A 23,593-nucleotide genomic window follows, 5' to 3' on the forward strand; every position below is an offset into this window, starting at 1 on the left:
GAGGTGGGGCTAGAGGATCCAAAGAGGGCTCTACGCCAACAGCAAAGAGGGCTCAAAATCACGAACTGTGAGATCATGACCTGAGGCAAAGTCAGACGCTTAACCGACTGAGCCACCCAGGTGCCCCATGGCCATTTTATTTTTAACGTTTTGAGGAAACTTCACATCGTTTTCCACAGTGGCTGCACCAATTTGTATTCCCGCCAACAGTGAACAAAATTCCTTTTTCTCCCCATCCTTGCCTACACTTGTTATTTCTTATATTTTTGATTTTAGCCATTCTAGGTAGGTGTAAAATCATTTCTCATTGTTGTTTTGATTTGCATTTTTTTTATGATTAGTGATGTCGAGCATCTTTTCATGTGTCTATCTGCTATCACTATCACTTTTTTGGAAAAAAATTACTCAGGTCCTCTGTTGATCTTTAAGGGAGATTATTATTATTATTATTATTATTAATTTTGGAGGGGGTGTTGAGTTGTATAAATTCTTTATATATTTTGGATAGAATCCCTTTATCAGATATATCATTTGCAAATACCTTCTCCCATTCAGTAGGTTGCCTTGTCGTTTGTCAATTGTTTCCTTCACTGTTCAAAAGCTTTTATTTTTATTTGATTTTATTTTGGTTTGATTTTGCTTTTATTTCCCTTGCTTCAGGAGACTCATCTAGAAAAATGTTGCTACGTCTCATGTCAGAGAAATAACTGCTTGTGCTCTCTTCTAGGATTTTTACGATTTCAGTTGTCACAATTAGGTCTTTAATCCATTTTGAATTTTTTTGTGTGTGTGATGTAAAAAAGTGGCCCGGTTTCATTCTTTTGCATGTTATTGTCCAGTTTTCCCAACATTATTAGTTGAAGAGACTGTCTTTTCCCCATTGTATATTCTTCCCTTCTTTGTTGTAGATCGACCATATAAATGTGGGGCTTATTTCTAGGCTCTCTATTTTGTCCTGAGGGGGCATTTGCCTTTCCTTTTTTTTTTTTTTTAAGGATGGGAGAAATATGAGTATTTTTAAAGATTCACCTAAAGGGCCAAGAGTTAAGGAGAGTTAGAAGGTTTTGGCAATAGAGTAACTGGTTGGAAGAAGTTTCCAGAAGTAATGGTGGAAAATGGGATCAAAGGCATAGGATTGATTATCCTGCATTAGGCAGAGGAAAGAGACTACTTACTGAGTCGGGAAAGAAACAAAGATATGTGTGTATGTAACTAAATTTGGATGGGGCATTGACAATTGATTATCCCCTGAATGTCATTCACTTTCCCTTCCTTCCTTCCTTCCTTCTTTCCTTCCTTCCTTCCTTCCTTCCTTCCTTCCTTCTTTCCTTCCTTCTTTCCTTCCTTCCTTCCTTCCTTCCTTCCCTCCTTCCCTCCTTCTTTCTTTCTCTTTCTTTCTTTCTTTCTTTCTTTCTTTTTTTCTTTCTTTCTTTCTCATTTGAGAGAGAGAGAGAAAGAGAGAGAGAGCACACATGCAAATGGAGGAAAGGAGCCGAGGGAGAGAGAGAGGAAGTGAGAGAAAATATTAAGCAGACTCCATGTACAACATGGAGCCTGATGTGGACTTGATCCCATGACCCTGGGATCATGACCTGAGCCGAAATCAAGAGTTGGATGCTCAACTGACTGAGCCACTCAGGTGCCCCTCATTAGCTTTCTTGTTGAGGTAAGTGGCAATATACCTGACTGATAGTTATGGAAATCGTGACTTGATGATGATAAATATTTAGAATAACCCTGGGACAATGAGACTGGTTATTGACCATGGAAGGAATGAAGGATTATTGCTCCATGTTGAGGATCCAAGTGAAGGTGAAGACAAAGAATTTACAGGGGCAAGCAATGAGGATCTGATAAAGGAGAGTCAGGTAGGGAATAGCGTGGTTAACTTTTCATCATTGAAAAATAGATGGTACTGACGACTTTGTGGGAAATAAGTCACAGGGAGATCGGATCAGAAGTAGGACCTCCTGTATCTGAGTTTGGATGGCTACAACAAATAACCTTAGACTGGTTGCCTTATAAACAACAGGAATTTATTTCTCACATTTATAGAGGCTGGAGGGCCAAGATCAGGATGCCAACAAGGTCAGGTTCTGGTGAGACCTCTCTTTTAGGTTGTAGACTACCAACTTGTCCTTGTATTCTCACATGGTAAAAAGGGGATGACAGAGCTCTCTGGGGTCCCTTTTATTTTCTTCTTCTTCTTCTACTTCTTCTTCTTCTTCTTCTTCCTCTTATTCCTCTTCTTTTAATGTTTATTTATTTATTTGGAGAGAGGGAGAGAGAGAGCCCACATGTGCATGAGCACGAATGGGGCAGGGACAGAGAAAGAGGAAGAGAGAGATTCCCAAGAATGCTCCACACTCAGTATGGAGCCCTTTGTGGTGGCCAGTCTCATGACGGTGATATGACCTGAGCCAAAATAAAGAGTCAGATGCTTAACCAACTGAGCCACCCAGGTGCCCCTAGGGTCCACTTTCTAAGATCCTTAATCCTATTCGGGAGGACTCTGCCATTATGACCTATTCATTTCTTACAGGGCCCATCTGCTAATATTGTCACACTGGGGGCTTAGGATTTTAACATACGAATTTTGGGGCAACACAAACATTCAGTCCATTGCATCTTGTTTCGAAGCTGTTCTTGTCGCTTTTGCTGCATCACCAATTTCCCTCCAACACAGTAGCTTAAAATAATCATGGATTCTGTGGGTCAGGAATACAGAAAGGGTACAATATGGATGGCTTCGTCATGTTCCATGACATCTGGGCTTCAAAAATTTGCAAGCTGCAGGTGTCGCGGGTGAATCGATGGCAGGGAGCTGATGTCACATGAAAGCTTGTTCACTCACATCGCCAGTCCCTGGACCGTGAGGAATAAAAGACTAGGACTGCCTACTGGAGTACCTATCTGTGGCTTCTCCCTAGGCTCCATTTCCTTGCAGTATGGCTGCCTGAGGACAGTGTGACTTCCACCCTGAACAGGGTGGTTCAGGGCTCCGAGTACGGTGTGAGTATTTTAACAAACAAGTGGAAGCTGAGTCACGCTTTATGATCCAGCTTTGGAAACCACATAGAGTTCTTTACATAGCATTCTATTGCTTATAGGCAAGTCAAAAAAGCACACAGATTCAAGCAAGGGGGAAATGGTTTGCCCCTGTTGGTGAGTAAGTAGCAAGGTTCCAGAAAAGCATGTGTGGGATAGGAGAATTTACAGCCATCTTTGGAAAATGCACTCCATCATAGAGGCTTTGCAGTCATATGAATAGAAAAAGTTGGAGCCTGGAACCAAGGTAATGATGGCAGAAGTGGAGAGAGAAGCTTGGATTTGTAAGACGCACCATCTACGTAATCACCAGAACCGATCACATCTTTTAAATCTTCTACTAAGAATGTTGCAGGACACGGGGTGTGGTCAAAACTGCGTACTCACTAAAACTGAATGCCTCAGTGTTTCCCCTTCATTATATAATCAAGGTTTACAATATTTTTTTTTCATTCACTGTGTATAACATTTTAAAGGCTTATAAAGAAAGAATAAGTTATAGTTCCTTTAATGGGGATACACAGAAGCTACGAAGAGATAGGGAGCTCAAGTACTCAGAAGAGAAAGTGTTACATACAAACTCCTTTTTAAAGCGGAATGTAATTACAACTTTTTAGAATGGCATACATGCATCAGTGCTGTGGGGAAAGAGAATTTGAATATTTGAAGAGATAACTGACACACCAGGTTGGGAAAATGGAAAATATTTGGGTGAAATATACAGCTAATTGGTAGAAAGCAAAACTCAGAGTTTTCCTTAGGCATTTACCTTCTTTCATTTTGAAATTGATAATGAAAGGGTTTTTTGTTTTGTTTTGTTTTGTTTTGTTTTTTAATGCTCTTCACACATCCAGGTGACCTGGCATGCCTCTGGTTATTTTTTTTTTTTAACTGCTTTAATACATTGATTTAAAAATCTATTTTCTGTTTCCCTGGATCCTCTTGATGAAAGGTAACATGTTGAGTGAGCCTCACCTCTGGAGGACAGGAATCCTTAACTTCATCTGGATGTTTTTACCACTTGGGTATTTGTGCATTTTGTGCCTCAGTTTTGTCATCTGAGATCAAAGAATGAGCCAAAGGCCATCATAACTTGAAAGATTTTCATAAAGATAACTGGGTGCAATAATGCAAAATGTTTACACACTCGTTCAAAAGACTTGCTAACTCAGGGAGAGCTAAGGGGTTTGTCCTCAAGATGGGAATTCAGAACCAGAGCTGGGAGTTGGTAAATAAAAGTGCATGTCATAAAAGCCAGGGAGACTTTTCTCATAAATATTTACACGGGGATCTCAGGTGGCTGCAAATCTCTAAATGTCAAATACTAATGGCTGTGTTGGCTTTCAATTCTTATACTCAAAATAATCAACTCTTCATACTGATATCATTTCAAAGGAAATTTTGAAAATGAAATGACTAGAGTAGCAACTTCAAAATTAGAAACTGGAGTTGCTGTTTAGTGTTCTGATATTTATGAAAAGAGTTGCTCTGTTTGCTTAGCTTGTAAAGCTCATGTTTCTAGAAGTTTTCAATTTTGGCCCTGTTTTGTTTTCTGAAAAGAGATTCTTCTCTTCCAAATAAGCACATTTTAATAAAATGACTTTGCGCCTTAGAATTATGCTAATGCAGGATGCTGGCAACTTCAAGCCTAAAACCTACTTTTTATGGTAAAATTCTCCACAGGATTTTTTTCCGAATTCATCTTGAGACCCAGTGTCCCAATTTTAATACAGAGGGAGTTATGTTTTTACTTTCACTGATGAAAACATTTTAAATAAAAATTCAGAGTTTTATAAATAGCTAAAGAGACACTTGAAAATAAAGCGTAGGGATATTGGAAAGGTATTTATTTACTAGTTGTGTGATGCGGGAAGTTTACTTAGTTTTTCGTTTCCTTCTCGCAAAATGGGGAGAATAATGCTTTTTTACTTCCTAAGTTGCTTGTTAGCGTTAATTAATGTAGTTTTATTCACTTATCATTACTGAACACGTTGTACTCTCGGTATGAACACGTGTAGGAGATACAGCCTTTGTGTTCCGGGAGTACTCTGTTTTGGGGCAGAAAGGCTGATTCCCCCCCAGCCCCCCACCCCCCGCATTAAAGAACTGAGAACTGTAATGTCATACACACAGCATTTTTGTCATCTACTTTTTTTAAAAGCATAAACATATTCAGTTATTTTATGGTTTATCACTAGATGTTACCCTGTTGCTTTCAAAGAAACAGGAAACACTGCCCTTTTTTTTAAATACAAAATTTTAGCCATCGGGTGAGCTTGATGTCATTTATCGTTGATTATGTGTATTTATATATGGAGAGAGTTTCTAGGGCAAATACTTTGTGTTTGTTGTTACGTACGCCAACGTGTTAATATTCTCATTTTTCTGGGGTGTCGGTTTGGCTCATTCGGTGAAGCATCCAACTTTGGCTCAGGTCATGATGTCAAGGACCGTGAGTTCGAGCCCTGTGTCGGGCTCTGTGCTAAGAGCTTGGAGTCTGAAGCTGCTTCAGATTCTGTGTCCCCCTCTCTCTCTGCCCATTCCCTGCTCACGCTCTCTCTCTCTCTCTCTCTCTCTCAAAAATAAAAAAAAAAAAAACATTAAAAAGATTCTCATTTTCTAAGTTCTGCAAAAAGTACACTTCATTTGTAATCCCTCCTCCTTCCTGCAAATCTGAAATACGCCACCTGCTGCATCGTATTTTATTTATCTGTCCCTCTGTCTGACTTCTCAGTTTGTTTGGTACCTCCGGATCCAAGAGAAGGAGGGGTTTCGAGAAGAAGCTACTGAGTTAGAGTCCAACACTGCTGAGCAACGCCATACATACAGTGAGGTAGGAGAACCCACCCTCATCGTGGTACAACTGGAGAACTTGTGATGTTGGCAAGAGGAGTCAGTGAGGAAGAGCATCTAGTGCAGGATGAGAAGCAGAAGCTTGAATGAAGTGGGTCAAAGAGAAAGTTGGAGGGGAGGAGTCAGGGAAGGAGCACAGACAAGTAGTCTTGGATTTGTCCGATTAAGTGTTAAGGACCATTCCAAAGTAGCTACCAAGGGACCGCAGCCCGGCGATTTGTGGTTGTTGCTAAGGTGGGGATAGTTCCCATGCTGCGCTGGTCAGAGGGATTCAGTAGACATCCAAGTGTGAATTTTGGTCTTGAAGAGAAGTCAGGACGTTGACATTGACATTGACCTATTGACAAGGAAGGAGGAGCGGAGAATGTAATACAGAAAAATTGGTAGGTAGGTCTAGAGGAAACCTGATGAAGCAGTCTCTTCTTGTGCTTCTATATTAGTGACATGCCGGTGACAGCTAATTTATGTGTCAACTTGACTGGCCACCGGGTGTCCAGATTAAACATTAATTTTAGGTGTGTCTGGGGTCTTTCTGGGTAGGATTGGCATTCGAATTGGTGGACTCAGTAGCTTGCCCTCCCAAGGTGGGTGGGCATCATCCAATCCATGGAGGGCCTGGATAGAATAAAAGGCAGAGGAAGGAGACATTTTCCCTTTGTGCTTCCTGCCTGCCTTAGTTGGGGCATCTCATCTCGTCTTCCCTGGGTCTCTGACGGGGATTTGTTTGCATTTCTTGTCTGCTTCTAACCTTAGACACTAGACTGTAACACCGAGTCATTTACAAGAGTGATCTTTTAACAACACAGATCAATCCATATTGTTGCTTGGCTCAACGCAGGACAATCGTTTCCCATCTCGCTTAGAAACATTGCTAAGTCTTAGTTAGATGGAACTGGAGGGTATTATGCTAAGTGAAAGAAGTCAGTCAGAGAAAGACAGATACCATATGTTTCACTCGTATGTGGATCTTGAGAAACTTAACAGAAAACCGTGGGGGAGGGAAGGGGAAAAAACGTTACAAACAGAGAGGGAGGGAAGCAAACCATAAGAGACTCTTGAATACAGAGAACAAACTGAGGGTTGATGGGGGGGAGGGGGAAAGGGGAAAGTGGGTGATGGGCATTGAGGAGGGCACTTGTTGGGACGAGCACTGGGTGTTGTATGGAAACCAATTTGACAAATTATATTAAAAAATAAAAAAAATTAATAAAAAGAAAAATTGCTAAGTCTTTAATATGGGCCAGTAGGGCTTATATGGCTGGCCTTTTTCTCTCCAACCTCATCTTTCACCACTCTCCCTCTGGCTCGCTCTACTCTAATCATACTGGCCTGGTTGCTGTCCCTGGAATATACCAGTGAGTTTCCTTCCTCAGTGATATTCTTCCATTGGATTTCTCTTTTCTTAGATATCTGCATGGCATGGTGAGGCCTACCCTGACCACTCTACCTAACATGGCATCCTCTGTTCCTACCCTCAGTCATTTTCCGGCCTTCATCTATGATTTGCTTTACTGTATATAACTTGTGTGTGAGGCACAGAACTCACACCTGACTGAATGGACTTCTGTTTAAGGCAATAGCTGGCCAAAGCTGAGTGTCACTGTTTTAGAATAATAAATCTGATTTATATCTAAATATTATTTAGTTTTACATGATTTTAACTTGATTAGTAAAAGTATAGGGCATCAATCTTACAAAGCTTGATCTTACAGAACAGAAACGATACCTTCTTCACTGCCAGATTCTAGACAGTTCAGGCAGGACTATGTTGCATCTTTGAGATACTGAATAGATGCTCACTTTCAAAGACTAGGATTGCTTTTTTTTTTTTTTTTTTTTTCCTTTTAGCTGTGTTCACAAAAGGTACTTGTGATGGGGTTATCTGGTTATTCCCAATAGATTTTTAAGTTTTCATTTCTCAACATGAGTAAATAACTAGGTAAAGGCATTTCATTTTCATCTTGTAGATCAGAAGATTTTGTCAACGGTGATGGTGCAGTTTCATTGAAATAATCCCATGAATTCTACCTTTTATACTGCTAAATAAAAGATGCTTGCTGAATATTTTCAGAAGCAAAACTTGAGATTGTTACCCCACTTATTATTTGTTATTTCTGATGTTTTTGCTCTACACAATACCTTAAGGAAAATGTTATTTCACTTATACAATCACAAGGAGACATGAATCTGGAAATACGGAAATGGGGAAGAAATGGCTTAAAGATAACTAAATTCGCTCTCAGCGAATTCTCAATTTTTCTCAGCTTTCATGGCATGGATAGTAATTTTAGCACCTGCTGTGGTGTGGAATGCTATGGGAATTATCAGGTGAGAAATACATATATTGTCAAGGTTTATCAGGTTTATTTGTAGTTTCCAGCAAATAAACTGTTTTCTCTGCAAACAAAAGTCCATTCACTTCAGTATTATTGTAAGCTAAGTACAGCACAAGACATTCTTTTGCTCCAGAATCTGTTTTTAAGCAGGTAATTGCTGCTATTTCATTCCGTTAGGACTTATTATATAAGAGCATAGCAAGGTGATAAGAAAATCTGTTGTGTATTAGGAGTTTGTCTCTGGCTGAAAAGGAATGCCGTCAACTGTCTCTCTGATAATGGCCAGTAGTTCTCTTATATTGCACAAGACTATAATCAGTCTATGAAGATTCAACTGCAGAGTGTTAACTTCTATTCTGTAAATATTTCTTTTATCAGAATCATCATGTTGTTATTCGTGTGAAATCCAGAAATTTTTTGACCAGCTGGTAAAAAACAAAACAACACACACACACACACACACAAAACATTGTCAAATTCATCATGGATTCATATGCTGTTAAACATTTAAAAACATCATCTGTGTTTCTCTATATTCAAATGACTGGTGGACCAGACCAAAAAGAGATGCATTTAATATTATCACAGACTTTTATGTGTATGGAAACATATAAAAAAGAAAAAAAAGATGGTTTTGGTAGCTTGTTTTTCAAAAGGAACTTCAAACCTAGGATTGATGTGTTTCGTAAATCTCTAAAATTCCTTCTTTTTCAGCTACTAAAAAGATTTGCCATGTTATGCCAATCAAATGTGCAAGAATTTTGATTAAGATTTTAAGCATCCATAGTGTCAATACGTTAAGGAATTTTCTTCCTCAAGCATTTTTGGAATGTCTTAATTTTTTTTTTTTTAGTGAGAACAAATTGTTTTCTATGCCTTAGTTTTCTCTTATTCTTATATTCTATATAATGTGCAGCTCAAAAAGGATCTGTCGATACCGATGTCTTGCCATATGTGATTTTGTTGTCTATCCTCCTTATGGACTTTTGAGCTAGCCATTGATCCTCTGATTTTACATTTTTTTTTTTTTTGAGGGACGGAGAGAGACAGAGTACAAATGCAGAAGGGGCAGACAGAGAAGGAGACACATAACCCGAAGCAGGCTCCAGGCTCTGAGCCATCAGCACAGAGCCCGATGCGGGGCTCGAACTCACAAACCGCGAGATCGTGACCTGAGCTGAAGTCAGAAGCCCAACTGACGAAGCCACCCAGGTGCCCCTGATCCTCTGACTTTAAATGCCCTTTTAAAATGATGAAGAATATCCAAATAGGACATGTTCTTGAAAGACAGGGGGGAAAAAAAGTAGGATTTAGTAATTAAAAACTAAATAGTATCTCATAGATTAATATTGAATATGAGGAATACTCTATATTAGAATTCTTATTCTTCCTTTTACTATTTAATCTTAATAGGCTATTGACTCAAACTGAGTATTACTTTTAAAGTTCTATAACTAATGCACTCTTCCCATTTTGTAATAATGGCAGATATACATAACTAGGTAGCTAGTTAAAACTTCTTAAAATTTGATTTTTCTCATAAAAGTAATAGCTGTAACAATCATATTTAAATGTTACAATATTTTCTACTCCAATAATAGACAAATATATATCAAATGTCTGAGAATTGCAGTAAGCATATGAAGTGAATTTCATTCCTACTAAAATATAGAATGGTTACCTACATTTGAAATTGCACATTAAAATATTAGCAATGAATTTGAATTAAATTATTTGTTTGCTACAAAATGATCGCTGCAAATTCAGTACCATTCATCACTTTGTAGTGTGTGTCAATGTTGAATTATAAAGCTGGACACCTGAAACATATATAATACGAAAATTCTGTGTTCATATTATGGACATTGTTGTACACAGTAGATATGATGGCAATGTATATGATTATGTAATAATTATCCATTCAAATTTCGATGACACCAAAAATAATATTGCAGGAGTTATTCAGTTACTCAGTTTTTATTTATTTATTTAAAAAAATTTTTTTTAACGTTTTTATTTATTTTTGAGACAGAGAGAGACAGAGCATGAATGGGGGAGGGGCAGAGAGAGAAGGAGACACAGAATCGGAAGCAGGCTCCAGGCTCTGAGCCATCAGCCCAGAGCCCGACGAGGGGCTCGAACTCACGGACCGTGAGATCGTGACCTGAGCCGAAGTCGGACGCTTAACCGACTGAGCCACCCAGGCGCCCCAATTTTTTTTTTTTTATCTTTTTTAAAGTTTATTTATTTTGAGAGAGAGAGAGAGAGCATGAGTAGGGCAAGGGTGGAGAGAGAGAGGGAGAGAATCCTAAGCAGGCTCTGCAGTCAGCATGGAGCCCCATGTGGGGCTCAAACTCAGGGACTGTGATATCATGACCTGAATCGAAACCAAGAGTTGTATGCTTGGCTGAGCCATCCAGCTGCCCCAGTCATTCAGTTTTTAAAGACTCAAAACTCAGGACTAAATGCCTGATTTTTTTCCCATACTAGAGCTGAGGATGAAACTTGGTGAATCCTTACTTAAAACCATCGAGGTATAATACATAATAGATAAAGATATACCTTTATATATGATGAAGGTATCAAAGAATATATTTTGACCGCTTACTTCTGTGCCGTTGCGCACTGAAAGTAAGCAGGGTCCACAGGAACAGGTGTGGTTGTTGTTGTTTTTTCCTGTCTTGTTCACTTCTCCGTCTCTGACACCCAGAGCAGCACCTGGTAGTATATTTATCTTGCTCAATAAATGTTTGTTGAACAAAAGGATGATGAGAGACCAAATAATAATAACCAGTCACTATCAAGCCTAAGGAGGAACGTGCAGATGGGAAGGCAAAAGAGAAGATGAAAAAAAATGGTGGGTTTAAAATACGAAAAGCCCCTTTTCAGCTCAAATACTTTGGGCAATTGGTAACTAGAGGCAGAACTGGGAAGATAGGAGGGGCTGGTTTTGAAAGTTGAGGAGTTAATGTCATGACAGTCTAGAGTGTGACAGGAGAGTGGCTGTTTGCGGGAGAGTAAAGGGGCAAAGACCATTCAAAGAAGATGTGCAGAAACCGAGAAGCCAGTGTCCTGGGTGGACGCAGTGTGCTCTGGGGATGTGTTTACTAGGTTCTCAACTTTGTCGCAATAGCTGCTTGAGGTTCACAGGGCAAGCGCATAGGTGCGATGTCACTCACTGTGTGATGCTTCAACTCCAGACGATTCCAGACTTCTGCCTCCTCTGTACCTATGATGGCCTTCCTCGCATTCCGAGTCTAGTTAAAAAATGAGTTTCTGATGAAATGGCAGCAATAAGTATGAAAATACAGATTCGTGTGCTCTAAAAAATACTCAAAGTACTTAAACAGAAGTCGAAGAGTGTTTTTTTTTCTCGTGGGGGCAGTGATCCAGGACTGGTAGAATGTCTATTCCATGAGGGTTTTCTAGGAACCCCAGCTGTCTTGTTCTCATTGCTCTAGCCTCACCTCATTCACAATGATATGCCACTATGTTTGATATGTACAGCTGATGTCCAGAAGAAGAAAGGGGAAGGCAAGTTTCATGACTGCCTACTTTCTGGTGCCACCTAGAAGTATAAGCCAGTACATTTATTTATGTCTCATTGGCCACAAATGCCATAATTATCTGTAGGAAAGACTAGGTATGTGGTCTATAGCTTGATAGGTAAATTCTCAACTACAATTTAGGGATTTGATTTCTAAAATAAGGGGACAATGGATCTTAGGCAGTCTTACTGTTGAATTTATTCATGGTCATGAGGGTGATGAGGCCTCCAAAGTAATGAAAGCCAGGGGGTGGTATTTAACTGTCAGGGTACCAGAGAACTACAATTACTATAATGGCAAGATAGATGGGCAGCTGAGTCGGTTTGATCTTTAAAGATGGTTAATAGACTCTGGTCTTTCTAGGGGGCCAGAAGATGGACAGCCGAAGAGAGTGCTACATATTATCTGTAATCAGAAGAAGGCATTGATAGAGGATTGTGGGGCTAAGGGCACTCATCGCACTAAGAAAGCTTTGATCCCCCTTTGAGCTCCTGGATCTCAGCCAATTTTCAGATTTGGACTCAATGAATGAAGAGAGTGGCCTTGCAACATATCTGGACACACCAAAACCATAAGAGCTATCAAATCTGAGGCAGTCAAGTCGAAGTTTCTACAAGTGCCCTTTAACCTTGACCGAGATGGTAAGACACAAGACAAAATGAAACAATGCAACAAAATAAACCCAACCCAACCCCCCAAAAACAAAACAAAAAACAAAAAAACAAAACAAGTAAGCAGAAATACTCAGTATTGCATCCTAGCAGGATGAATAGATATTAGTGACATCTTTTCCTAAAGGATATTTCCATTTAATTGACCATTCTGGCCTCTGCTGAAACAAGATGGAGTTTGAGGTTGACCGTAAACTACCACAGGCTTAACCGAGTAGTGGCCCCAGTTGCAGCTGTTTTGTAGGACATAGTGTTGCTGTTAGAGATGATTACTAAACCTTCCAGTACTTGGTATGCAGACACTGGTTTGGGGAATGCATTATTTTCCATTCTAATCAGAAAAGAGATTCAGAAACAGATTGCATTCATATGAGCCTGCTGAGCCCCAGTCAGTACCACCTTCCAGAGGCTTATGATTTCTTAAGGCAATTAAAGAATTCCTTATCCGTAGGCATAGATTCTCACACCACATAGCGTGTGACCAAGGGATCCATTTGTAGGTGTAGAAACGGATTATGGCAAGAACACCGATAGTTATTGCCGTTTTACCCCAGGATTGTGTTAATTATTCCACACTCTGTCATAATATAATCCGAAGCATCCATGGCCTCCTGGAGATCTGGAAGAATACCACTTTGATACATAATATTGATGACGTCAGGCACATTGGACAGGCCAAACAAGGGGTGGCTGATACCATGATGGTCAAGATGCTGGCTTGATGGTAAGATTCATGCTGTCCTGAAGGCAGGAGATAAATTTACAAAGATCCACAGGCATGTGGAAACATTTTAGGATATCCTTTTAAAAGTAAAGAAAAACTGTTATAGCTTGAATGCCCTACCACATTAAGAACAACAACAACAAAAAAAACAAAAAACAACTCAGTGCCCGGTCATCCTCTTTGGGTATGAAGGCAACTTGTTCCATAGATAGGAAGTCCTCTCTGACTCACATACTGAGGGATAGAGAGGACTGCCAAGTCTGAATGTGGCAGGAAGCAGGAAAGGGATCTGTCGCAGATCCGGGCTGTGGTAGAAGCTGTTTGCCTGTTTGGGCCACATGATCTGGAAGATCCCATGCTGTTGGAAGCATCAGTGGGATAGAACTTATAGAAAGTCTAAGTGGGGTTCTGAAGAAAGGTCAGGCCAACAACAGCAAAGAACTCTACATCTTTCAAGACAGAGATCTTGCCTTGTGGCGTCTGGGTGGCTCAGTTGGTGAAGCGTCCGACTCTTGATTTCGGCTCAGGTCATGATCTCACGGTTAGTGAGTTCGAGCCCCACATTAGATTCTGCACTGATGGCACAGAGTCTGCTTGGGATTCTCTCTCTCCCTCTGTCTCTGTCCCTCCCCCACTCATTCTGTCTCTTTTTCTCAAAAATAAATACACTTAAAAATTCTTTGGAAAAAAAAAAAAAAAAGAAAGAGCTCCTGCTGTGCTACTGATCATAGGACACTGAATGATAATACATCTGAAAATTTCTATTACAAGTAGGCTGCTTTTGAACTTGCCAAATGGTACAGTTGGACATATCCAGGAGCAGTTTACTATAATATGGACATGGTATATTTTGTATCAAGCCTGTGTGAGACCAGAGGGCAGGAATCGAGCTGATAGCCCACAACTTTATGTCATCACTCACCATGGTTTCAACTATACTTCTCTGCCAGCACATTCCTATGGCTCTATGGAAAGTCCTATAAGACCAGCTGAAAGAGTAGGAAAAAGCCCAAACTTTGTTGCAGGATGGATCAGGCTGATAAATTGATGTAAGCCAATATTGGATAGTGGTTGCATTGCAGGCACATTTGGAAATGGCTTTGAGAGATGGTGCAGAGAAAAAAAAAAAAAAAAACTTTCCAATGGGCAAAGCTCCTGGACATCTACTTTTTTGAAAAGAACGGTGGCCTGAGATGAGAATGTATAGCTTTCTGGGCACTGACAAATAATCCAGCCAGCTGTGCAGAAGCCTGGAAGGAAAAGGACTGCAATTCAGAGGATAAGTCTTGGGTAAAGTCATGTGAATGACCATCTGGTAACGTGCCCAAAGTGTAGAGATTTTTGTGTCACGTAGAAATGCCCTCCAGAAAGCATCCGTCGGAGAAAAGGCACCGAACCAATAAGTATTGAACCTGCATCAACAAGTGTTACCTCAGAACTAGCACGATGATCAGAAAGAATGGAGTAGCCAGTGGAAGATAGGGTGGCATGGCTTCTCACTTACTAAGGCTGACCTACATGATGTCACCTTTGAATATGTAATCTACCAGCCACAGAGACTAATGCTGATAAGGCACTATTCCTGGAAAAGGCCAATAGGCCTTGGTGGAAGGTAGACTATATGGGTCCCCTCTTTTGTCCTAGAAGAGCCAGTGGCCATAGATAGACATCTGTTTTTTTTTGTTTGTTTGTTTTTTTCCTGCCTGTCAGTACCATTTCCCAGAAGCTATTATGGTTCCTTAGAACAATTAATGAATGTTTGATAATAGACATAGATTCTCATGCAACATAGCACTTGACCAGGGGACTCACCGGTAGGTGCAAGAATGGACCCATAACTTTGGGATATACTGGTTGTATCATACATTAAATTAGCCAGAAGCTGCTGGATCTATAGAGAAATCGGATGAAGGTCTCATTCTTTAAGACACCATATCTGAATCAGCTTCCTCTACATGGTCCTGTTTGTGAAATATGAAGAATAAGACAGAAACTAAGAGGTTGAAGCATGCATGGCCCCACTTGCCATTCTTCCCAAGAATCTTCTGTGGGATTATATGTTTGTATCCTTATACTGCTAGAACCTGTAGGGTTTAAAGGCTTGGTCTTGGAGAGAATGGTTGCCAGTAACACATCAATGGTTCCCTTGAACTATAAATAAATTTCAGCTGCCACGTAGGCACATTGGACTCTTAATATCAAGTGACCAGTATGTGAGAAGATAAGTCACCATTTTGCCAGAGGTCTGCTGATCAGTAGAGTGAGAAAGGATTTCTTCTGCAGTGGGGAGCAGAAGGAACACAGCGAAATACAGGTGATCCACTTGGGTACTTACTTGATACTCTTTATTCCAGTTACAAATGAGAATGGACAGGTACAGTGACCTTGGCTTGAGAGGTTTATGGTTACCAAGGGCTCAAAACACTCAGGAATCAAGGCTTGGCTCCTGCTACCATGTAAGACACTAATGGATCTCCAGATATGATTGCTGAGGGAGAGAAGAATTTAAAAGATAGTAGGAGACAATGAATACCAGTCAAGGTCCTGAGACCAATTAAAACCCACTAGACTATCATCAGCACCCAAAAACCTGTGTCACGGTCCCTCCCAGTCACTACCCCCCACCCCCACCCCCCGCTTTCATCTCAGAATTATTTCTATATTCTGAGTTCTAACAACACAGAGCAGCTTTTCCCCATATTTAGAACGTTATGTAAATGGAATCGTGCAGTGTATGGTCTTTTGTGTCTGGCTTCTTTTACTCAACATTTTGTTTGGGTGTTTAACGTATACGGGAATGTTTGACAATCATTTGTCTCTTTATTTTTTGTACACTATCCCATTTTACCCACTACCAGAATGTATTTATTCATGCTATAGTTGATCATTTAAATTTTTTCCAGTTTGAGGCTGTCAAGAACATTCTAATTCTTACCTTTTGGTTGAAATGTGGAGATAGGGAACCCATTTCTGTTAAGTATGTACTTGGAAATGAAATTGCCAGGTCATGGAATCTGCATGTGGTCAGCTCCAGAAGATAATGCCAAACAGTCTTCCAAAGCCATTTTACTGAACACCTTATCAATAATGAATCAAAGTTCTGGCTGATCTGCTTTCTTGCCAACACTTACTTTAATACCAATAGAAAAAACTAATGAGAATCGTGTTATTAAAACAATAGTGCAATTAATAACAACTACAGTTTAAAAATGAAATTGAACAGCCATATACAATCTTCGAACGGTTTTATCCAGAGATTTATACTGGTTTTGACAAAGTACTTGTATTTTGAACCTTACCAAAGACATCTTTGGGCAAATGATTTTTAAATGAATCTGTATGTCAAAAGAACATAATCCTTGAACACTCATTTTGAAGTAGGTTTATAGGGGTGCCTGGGTGGCTCAGTCGGTTAAACGTCCGACTTCAGCTCAGGTCACGATCTCGCGGTCCGCGGGTTCGAGCCCCGCGTGGGGCTCTGGGCTGACGGCTCAGAGCCTGGAGCTTGCTTCCGATTCTGTGTCTCCCTCTCTCTCTGCCCCTCCCCGTTCATGCTGTGTCTCTCTCTGTCTCAAAAATAAATAAACGTTAAAAAAAAAAAATTGAAGTAAGTTTATAAAACACACCCATGTAAAAAAGTGACCTCATGAAGAAATAGATTTTTAAAATGACAAATGTTTCTAAATATATTAATCAGACATTTGCTCCTGGATCTCAAATATAGTAACTCCTTACAACTTCTGGAGTTAGCTCATTTTCATTTTGTAAACTATGCTTGGATAAAAGATTTTGCAAGTATGTTTTCATCTTAGTATAGAAATTGTATCAAAGTAGTTGAAGAGTATATTGGGGTAACAGAAAAATCTTAATTTATTTTAGAGGCTGTAAGGTGATTACTCATCTTTTCTAGCAACGTGCTTCTATATAATAATTTTTAAAAAGAAATTTCTCTTTTTAAATTGATGCTGTTATACAGTTGATAGAAATAGGATATTGGTATTTATTTATTTATTTATTTATTTTAATGTTTGTTTAGTTTTGAGAGAGAGAGATGAGAGAAAAACAGAGTCCCAGTGGGGGAGGGGCAGAGAGAGAGGGAGACACAGAATCCAAAGCAGGCTCCAGGCTCCCAGCTCTCAGCACAGAGCCCGACGCGGGGCTGGAACCCTCGAACCGTCAGATCAAGACCTGAGCTAAAGTCTGGCGCTTAATCTACTGAGCCACCCAGGCGCCCCCTTTGGTTTTTTATTATTGACTGATGCGGAAGTACCATCTGGCAGAGAAAATATGGGGCAAGTAGGACTCAAGCCACATTAAGATACTTGTTAGTGATTATGATTCAAGAATGAATCAAGAGTCCTTGACCACAAATTTGACTCCAGGTTTGATGGGATTATTGGTTGATATGCTCTGAGTGGTAACCAATGGGAGATCATGCTAAAGAAAACAGTTGCCAGAGAACCAAAACTAGCACTGAATCCATAAAACAGAGCATGCTGTTATTTTGTGAAGATTAAAGAGATTTTAGGGTTGCCTGGGTGACTCAGTCAGTCAAGCGTCCGACTTCGGCTCAGGTCATGATCTCACAGTTCCTGAGTTCGAGCCCCGCGTTGGGCTCTGCGCTGACAACTCAGAGCCTGGAGCCTGGTTCAGATTCTGTGTCTCCCTCTCTCTCTGCCCCTCCCCCACTCAAGCTCTGTCTCTCTCTCTCTCTCTCTCAAAAATAAATAAACTTACAAAAAAATAAAGAGCTTTTAAAACATGCTTCTGTTTAAGAGAATATTATGTAGTAAATATATATATATATTTTATATATATATATATATATATATATATATATATATATATATTTCCCCCACACACATTTAAAGCCCCAATCATATATTAGCTCTTTTGTAGAAATCTAGAAATTCTTCAAAAGTTTTTTTCATTGTTTTAAATTTTTTACGTCTAAAACTACTTTGTGTGGAAATCGTATTAGCAGAAGGAGCTATGTAAGGGGAAGTTAGAGGCAGTGGCCAATGGATAGACAATGACATATAGCTTTGTCTGGGACAACTATGGAATGGCCATGAGATAACTTGGAAAACAACTCAACAATCAGGATTTTCAGAATTTTAAAGTGTCGTTAGAGAACAGAAATTCAAATTTGTCATCCGGATAGAAAGGTGATGTATAACGTAATTTAGAATCATTGTATTATTGGTTAATAAAACAGATGACTTTACAGGACTCCTGTAATCAGATGTTGATGTTAATCTTAACAAATTTTGGATGTAAAAAGTAATTGATACAATGGATTAAGAGGAAGCATACACTGGCATAATTTATACATTGAAATATAAGTGGAGATTATCTCAATCTGATCACTGCTAATTTTCTGTGTATTGCTTTGTTCATATCATGACTTGAGACTTTCCTTATTTCTACCATGAGTGTAGAGGGGACCAGTTTAACCTTTACCCAGTATTCAAAGATTTTGTGATAGCTTTCAAAAAATGGGTGAAGTTAAAATGAAGATGAAAATAACTTCTAGACCATTTAGATAAGGCAGATGTCATTATAATTGAAGCCAGGGATGAAATACTTTACTCGATTAAATTTAGCTCTGAACTTACTGGTCATAAAAGACAGAAATGGAAATGATCTTACATAGTTCTCATTGATTATTAATTGGAAATATACGAGGTTTCATAGAACTTTTTCTCTCTCTCATAGTCCTTTGAGTTATTCCACAAACTATAAAGAATAGCCCATTCTAGCTGACACTTTGTGTTAAGTATCACAAAAATTACAAATTTGTAACAAAATCTATTTTATCCTGACAGTATTCCCTGTGTTGGTATAAAATAATATCACAGACTGGGTCTATGTGGGAGGATGAAAGAGTCCTTCCAAAGGTGACATTCCAGGGGCGCCTGGGTGGCTCAGTCGGTTAAGTGTCTGACTCATGATCTTGTGGTTCGTGGGTTCAAGCCCTGTGTTGGGCTCTGTGCTGACAGCTCAGAGCCTGTAGCCTGCTTCAGATTCTGTGTCTCCCTCTCTCTCTGCTCCTTCCCACTCCCACTCTGTCTCTCTCTCTCAAAAATAAATAAAAATTTAAAAAAAAAAAAGTTACCAAGGTGATATTCCAAATAGGCAACATCCATAAGCATTAGAGACTCTGTATGCTTATGTTATTTAAAAACACAGGACCAAATATCCTAGATTTGAATACTGGTGCTGATGGTCTTATCTTTGTGGATTTGGGAAAATTATTTGATTTCTTTAAGATTCAATTTCTACACTTCAAAGATGATGTTAGCTAGATGTACCTTGAAGTTTTGTTGTAAGGATTATAATCTAGGAAGCTATTTGAAAAATACTCAGTGAGGGGCACCTGGGTGGCTCAAGTCAGTTGAGAATCTGACTCTCATTTTAGGCTCAGGTCGTGATCTCATGGTTTGTGAGATCGAGCCCTGCGTTGGGCTCTCTGCTGGCAATGCAGAGCCTGCTTGAGATTCCCTGTCTCCCTCTCTCTCTGACCCTTCCCCGGCCTGTTCTCTCTCACTCTCTCAAAATAAATACACTTTAAACAAAAAAAAAAAAAAAAAAAAATGACACCCGGTGAATCAATGAATCCTTAAAAAATAAATGTAAAATCCTTGGCACACAGATTTTGGAAAAAGTCTGTTTCAACAGCTATTCTTTTATTGAGACAAATTAGTAAATGTTTAGAAAAAAAATACTGTTGCACTAATATAAATTGTATTTTGCAAGAGAACAAGCCTTATGATCATTTCATTTAGTTTTCTGTGCTTACGGGTGTCCCAGCATTGGAACTGTATACTTAGAAAGAGGCAAGCTTGTGATACTGAGCCACAAACCCTGACTCCGCAGGGTCAAGCAGCTGCCACAGTTTGTTTTGCCATTTTCTCTGACTGCTTCGGTGATTATCAAAAGACCTTCCTCCCGCAGCCTATTTTGTAAAAACGGCCTGGAATATCAGAGAGGGGCTGCGTAAGAACATCCGTAAGCCACTCATAATTGCAGCCTTCCAATGAGTCTGGACACCAGACTGTTTTCGACGCTGTTTTGGACGCTCCAAATACTGTAGTGCCTTTTGGAACTTTTTCTCTTAGAGGCTAAGTGCTCTGATGCTCACGCAATGACATTCTGGGTGTGGTGCCACACAGCCCTGTGTATAATATGATTCGTGCTCTAATATCTTGTTCTCCATTATCCTTATGTCTGTAGGTAGCTATGCCTCCAAGACTCCATTCAGCCTGGTCAACAGAAAGACTCCTTGAAGAATCAAATACATCATGCCAATTTCTACTCAAGCTACAGTTTAAATGAAATACCAAAACATAAGCTATAGTTTCATTCAGGGATTCGCTTGTTCCCAGAGCCTTTAAACTGGACATCAAGGTCACAAAGTCTGGATGAACTTGACCTTGTTGCCTCTGAGCCTCCCGTGCCTCAAAGTAACCTTGAAATATCGTGGAGAAAATCTGAGTGTCTCTAAACATGGATTTGATCAGATTTGTTCCTAAGCACAAGCACACAATTATTTTGCTTCCATTTAAATGGAAAACCCTTTTGAAAAAATTGAAAAAAAACTCCGCTATAAATCTTCATTTGTTACATGCTATCTCTTAAATTTCTAACATTGTTCCCTGAGTCATTTCATTAATTCCTTTAAAACTCAAATTTAAAGCAGTGAAATTGTGTATATAGCTTTATTAATCCTGGTTTCGCTTTTGTCTTGTATCCTCCTATGGGATAACCTCAACCCTTGATTAGTTATTTAAAAATCAATATCTTATAAAGGGAAAGTTGCTTTTATATCTTACCTCATAGTGTTTTGCTACACACAGCATTATTGGTTTAAATGGAGAAATGTTAACTGCCTACATCAAAAGTAAACCTTATGAACAGCAAACTCAGCAGGTGTGATGAGCTACTGTTTGGTAAAAGAAAACACATCAATAAGATTATCATCTACTTATTTCCCCCAGTTCATTTACAATTAGATTCAGTTCTGCTAATTGACAGCTTATTGTGGTAACCACTTGTTTTTGTGCTTTTTTGTTTGCTACTTTTTAAATGACACATGATTTTAAGAGGTTGGTATTCAGAAATTTAAATTTTCCAACAGAAGCCACTTATCCCACGATTAAAACAGTGACCTATTATCTACTGACGCTGTTGGCGTGTGTTTGCTTTGTTTAAATCTTCAATCTTCTAGTAGAAGCCGAAGTCGGAGACTCAGATTCCTCCTCTTTCTTTCTAGCACTTATTGTGTGAGCAGTGTGGACTGTTTTGTTCTCTTCTTTTAAGTGTTTATTTATTTATTTCGAGAGTGAGAGACCAAGAGAGAAAGAGAGAGAGAGAGAGCCAGCAGGGGCTGGGCAGAGAGAAAGAGGGAGAGAGAGAATCCCAAGCAGGCTCAGTACTGTAAGTGCAGAGGCTGATGTGGGGCTCGATCTGACCAACCCTGAGATAATGGCCTGGGCACAAACCAAGAGTCTGACGCTTAACTGACTGAGCCACCCAGGTGGCCCTGTTTTTTTGTTGTTCTCTATGCAAACTATGCCTCTAGGCCTAGCTTTCAAGTGAAATATAGTTGTGATGTCTCGGTCCACGCTATGGGATTTTGTTAGAGGTGAAAATGTCCTTCTAGTGCAACTCTCTTGGAAGAAAGCTGAGACATCTGTCTCACTCTTAGGATTCCTTTACATGCAAAATGTCCACTGATTAACACGATTCTGAACTCTCTCTCTCTCTCTTTTTTTTAAGAGTACCAACACTTTGGGCACTGTAATGGTATTGAAACATACAATTCCAAAGCTTTCGGAAAAGCAGGCAGAATATAACACAATGAGGTTAATAAAGGAAAGCAACACTGAGAATGTCAAAATAAGCCGCGTAACGGAAGGCAACTTTTGAAAAGTGAAAAGTAACTAAGACACTATCCTGTCTTCCACAAACTGAACATCTTTTAAAGCTTTAAGTTGCATCTAATGCGTCCAGAATGAAGGCACAAAAGAATCGCTGATTGCTCTTTCTATGAAAACAATTCATGATTGTTCTGCTAAATGGTATAATTACATACTTCCATAGAAGAAGTGTTGTTTTCTGGTTTTGTTTTTCAGCTTAATGTGGAGTGTGGCCTCCAGCACTATTGAAAAGAGCTTTGTCTTAAAGTCAAGCATAGTTTGAAACCTATAACACCTACAAGCTGTATGAATTCGAGTCTCCTAGGAATGAACTTTCCTCAACTGTGTTCCTGCAAAGACTTACAGAGGCAGATTTGTCTTGGAAACCTGGCACAGAGTTGGAACTGATGGCTATTAATTGTCCTTTTATCTTTCCTCTTTATTAGGAAAAAAATGCATTCGATTTGCTTGCTCAGGGTGGGAGCCAGTGGAGAACAGCTAAGGTATAACTGGGAAACCTAGAGAGTTGATAGCTCTCACTGTTCTAGCCAGAAGCAGGTGACCCACTGAAAGCCGCTTGGGCTAAGCAGAAACTGGCTGCTGTGAAAAGTCAAGGAATCATGGTCATAAAAAAAAAAAAAAAAGTAATGTGTAGGGACACTAGGGTGGCTCAGTGAGTTAAAAGTCCGACTCTTGATTTCAGCTCAGTTCATGATCTCAGTTTCGTGGGTTCCAGCCCTGCATCAGGCTCCGTGCTGACCATGCGGAGCCTGCTTGGGATTCTCTCTCTCTCTGCAATCCCCACCCCCCGCCCCACTGGCACACTCTCCGTTCTCTCAAAATAAATAAAACTTAAAAAAAATAATAATGTGTAGAGGCTTAATGATTTGCAAAATAATATTAATATGGAATTTAAATATACGGAAGCTGACAACTTAAAATCGCTGAGGAGAGGAAACAAATTAAGTATTAATGTAGTCAAAATATGCAGACAGACCCACGTGATTGTTAATATATAAAGAACTTTTTTTTCCCTCTCTCTACTACTTAATAGGATGTAATTTATTTATGTCTGAAAAAGCAAATGTGTTTTAATGCTTTGGGAGTCTAATATTTGGTTGTTTGTTTTAAAATAAGCTTTATGTGATGGTTGTCCTGGCTTTCTGGGAATTTTATGAGTTTTCTAGGCTCTTCTAATAAGAAGCACTGCATGGATTAAAGATAAGGGCATGGTACAAAATGAGAATTTTAAAAATAAGATCAAAACGTAGAAAGTAATTTCCTAACAATAATGGTGGTGATGTTATACTTTTCAATAATAATAATTATTCTATAGAATATTGTCATTACCACACATTACAGGAGAAATGGAATTAGGGATATTAAAAAAATAAGTAAATAGCTTTATGTAAAATGTATGAGTGCTAGGCTCTAGGATGTGGCAGAAATAGGAACAACTATGAGAGGCTGTAATATAATGGAGAAAAAAATA

This window comes from Panthera uncia, chromosome B1 (genome assembly GCF_023721935.1).
Source record: "Panthera uncia isolate 11264 chromosome B1, Puncia_PCG_1.0, whole genome shotgun sequence".
Lineage (NCBI taxonomy): Eukaryota > Metazoa > Chordata > Mammalia > Carnivora > Felidae > Panthera > Panthera uncia.